This window comes from Megalobrama amblycephala, unplaced genomic scaffold (genome assembly GCF_018812025.1).
Source record: "Megalobrama amblycephala isolate DHTTF-2021 unplaced genomic scaffold, ASM1881202v1 scaffold442, whole genome shotgun sequence".
Lineage (NCBI taxonomy): Eukaryota > Metazoa > Chordata > Actinopteri > Cypriniformes > Xenocyprididae > Megalobrama > Megalobrama amblycephala.
In genome coordinates, this window is record NW_025953381.1 from 20,801 (window position 1) to 25,000 (window position 4,200).

The following is a 4,200-nucleotide window of genomic DNA, read 5'->3' on the forward strand; positions in this document are numbered from 1 at the left end:
CACTTGCAAACAAACAAAAATAACTTTATTGATTTACACTTTTATCAGAGTGAACACATTCTTAACTTTTGGACAGTTAAACACGATAGATTTGTTATTGTTTCTCTCCATCAGTGTCATACAGTTTATCTTGTTTCGTTCAGTAGATTAAAGAGTCTTAAAGGGATAGTTCACCCAAAAATGACAATTCTCATGCTTCTGTTGATCTAAACCTGTCGGTGTTTCTTGTTCTGAATTACTGAACATAAAAGATGATATTTTGAAGAATGTGGGTAACCATACAGCTGATGGTAGCCACTGACCTCCATAGCGTTTTAGTTTTTCTTACTATGGACATCAATGTCTACAACTGTTTTGTTACCAACATTCTTGTGTTGTTCCAGATCTGTAAGAGTTTGTTTGTTCTGTTGAACACAGAAGATCATCTGAAGGGTCACTGAAGACAGAATTTAATATTTTTGGTGAACTATCTCTATAAAAATCTGCTCATAGCAGTACAGGAAGAAACTGTTCATACAAACTGAACACACGCACTGAATGCCCACTCTCATCTGAAAGATGTTTGCAGACCCAACAGATCAAACCACATCTCTGTAGAAAACTGACCGCAGACACTTTCAGTTTGACTCTGTGAGGATGAACCTGTGAGGTGGCAGTGTTGGATTTCAGTTGTTAAATATCCAAAGTTCGTCAGAGTTGTAGAAACTTGGTGGTGTGTCTGATTACAATACTGGAAAAAGTACCAGTCCTTTAATTTACTGAGTTACTTTGCTTAAGCCTTGAATAATTTGAATGACCCAAAGCACATGGAAATACAAGGAGCAAATTCACATGACATGTTAAGAGTAGGACAGGATTAACAGGATGGGATGAACAGGATTGTCTTTAGTCACTAGAATCCATACAAAAAACATAAATCAGTCTCATACAAACAATTCATCAATAAACATTAACAATATATATTCAATCCAAATAATTATTAAACACAGAACAAATAATTCAAATAAAATTTGAATTAAAATCTACCATTTAGGTAGCAATATGAATCGCCAAAGAAAAGACCTTTCACACCAAACTCGAAACACTGATCATCTTCTGCTAATTCACACCTGCACACCAGGTGGCGCTGACCAACAATGCATTTTTCTCATGTAGGCCTATGTGTGTTTTAACATCATCTGCTGCACAATATACACTAAATTAAGATGAATAAAGTTCTACAGAAACACAAACTATAAAAATACTTTATACTGCTGGTGTTCTTCTGACTGTAGTAGGCCTGATACACATCAGGATGTGCTGACAACACTATACTGACAGGGTTTCAGGGTCTACACTTTAAAAATGATTATTCAAAATATGATTTTGAGAAGAAATAGGCCTATTTCTGTCTCATACATCAAAATTCCACATTTAATTCAAAATGTTACTTGTCAATTATTTGTAACTATTTGAGGAATTTACGAGCAATTTCTGCAATAGTTTCAAAGCCAGTTTTGTCAAAGACAGCATTAATCTGATTGATTTCAAACTAAACTGTGTTTAAATGCAGTGAATGACTAAATTACACTCACTAATGACAGAAACATTGAAGCTGTTGATCTTTAGAGTCTGTGTTTCTGGTGTTTGTGATGTTCAGAGATCAGTCTGATGATCTTCAGTCTGTCAGTGTAACAAACAGCAGAAGAACATCATCGATTCACACTTTCACTCCTCAAACAAACATACAAGAGACTCATGAATGAACATCAACAACTTAATGAACATCATATTAACACACATCATGATTTCACCTGTAATAAATCATCCCAGTACAAATAAACAAACAAACAAATAATAATAAAAAAATGGCAGTGCTAAATATGATCATGTGTTTCTGTTGTTTTTCTGTCTCTGTGTGAAACAGTTTCTCATGTTTCTGTAGTTCAAAGCTGTTCATGAAGCAGGACAGGAAGAAACTCTTCACCTACAATCTAACACAATCACACATGATCTCAGAGCCCGTTGTCTCACACATGAGATGTTTGTCCACAAAAAAAGAAAAAGAAAAATCGACCACAGCAGGTTTCAGTTTGATTCAGAAGCTTTTTTTTATTTGAGAACTGAATAAATATACATAATTTCAATATCACTACAGTTTAGCCTTTAACACAGCTAGAACTACTTTTCAAAAACTATGTTAAATGATAAATATACATTATCCACAGTTAAATTCTTATTAACAGCCATTAACTACATCATTATGCAAATGAAGCGATTGAACTGGGAGGGTCAAACTCTGTCGCTGGAGAATTCACACAGGTTTAATAACAGTTTTATTAGATCAGACACTGAATTGATGAAGAAAATGTTTCACATGTTTGTTTTGTTCTGTTTTTGCTGCTGGAGTCTGATTGGTAAGTTATACGCATTTTTTATGTTGATTTTCTTCCATTTCAGAGTAAAGCGGCTGCTACACTCTCAGAAAAAAAGGTACAAAAGCTGTTTCTGGTGCGGCACACTTTCAAAACTTATTATATGAATTTACTAATAATATTAATATATGCCTTTATATATATATATATATATATATATATATATATATGCATCCTTTAGGAATAAGTAAGTGCACTTTTTGAAAGGGTTCGGCTCCACTGACAGCTTTTTGTACCTTTTTTTCCTGAGAGTATATTCAAATTAGATAACTTTTTTCTGTTGTTATATATTAAATGAATAATGAATATTGTGAAATCCACCTACTTTAAATTCAGTTTCTGTTCAGAATTTTAAATTGAAATTTCCAGAAAGGTCATGACAATAATGGAAATCTCTACAGTGACTGTAAATCTCTGTTTTTACTGCATTGAGGCTCGAGTTGGTTTTAAATATCAGGCCATTTATATTCTTTTAAAAAATAAATTATATATACTGCTGCAGTGATCATAGACATCTACAAAAGTTATGGAAATGTATTAGCTGAAATGCACAGGAACCCTGAGAGAATCTGAAACAGATTCAGTCTTTAGTCAAAATGTTTCATTTAAATAAAATGTATTGAAAATATCCAGCAGTTAAATCTGTACTTTGAATCTGTAATTATTATGTATTTGTTGTCAATAAATGATGTAACTTTAAACACTGATTGTCCTCTATAGCAGATGACTTTAAAACAAATGATTAAAGTTGTGTTGCACCAATAATGATTAAGCTTTGATTTCGATTAAATAAAAGATTATCTATAATTGTGTTGCAATAAACTTTAAAATTTGTTTAAAAGTTAGACTTTTTTACTTTACAATAAATAAATAAATGTAAGTTCTGCTGTAATGTTTCTGCTTTTTTCTCTCTGTAACATTAGCAGCAGTTTATTATAAACATTTTCAACATTTCAACATGTAAGAGCTAACTTTTCTAGACAGTCAAAATTACAATTACAAATACATTGTGGACAAAAATAACCGTTAATTTAAGTTCACATTTTAGTTCACATTAAGTTCACAGATTTGTGTTTCTGTGGCTGTTCTGGATGTTCTCGACTTCACATTTAAATGACAAAATCTACAGCTGATTTCAGGCTTTGTAAACCATCAGAAGCTTTAATCGGTGTAAAAATCTGTTTGTTCATCAGGTGTGTTTGGTGATTCAGTGTCAGTGATAGAGGGAGATTCTGTCACTTTATACACTGATCTTACTGAAATACATGAAGACGACGACATACTGTGGGGATTTGGAGCTGAAAACTCTGTCATAGCTAAAATCAGTATGGAGAAGCAAATCTTTAACAGATATAATGGGAGATTCAGAGACAGACTGAATCTGGACAATCAAACTGGATCTCTGACCATCACAAACATCACAACTGAACATGCTGGAGATTATCAACTAGAGATAAGTGGAGCACATCTGACAACAAAAATATTCAGTGTTTCTGTCTATGGTGAGTAGAGATCATTTGTTCAAATTTTCAAATTTTCTTGTTTTATTTTACTAGAATGATTTTCATTTTAAAATGATTTAAGGTTTTAGTCAAGTCATCATTTCTATTTTCACAATCCAGATTGTTTCAAAGCAGCTTCACAGTGATAATAGGAAAATTAATGGACAGAGATTGTTTTGGCTTTACAGCAGTTTTTAGGAAAAAGTTATTATCGAGCTAAAGTAGGTTTTTGATTGAATCACTTCTGTTGTAAAAATTGTTATTAATTTAGGGGCTGCTTAAAT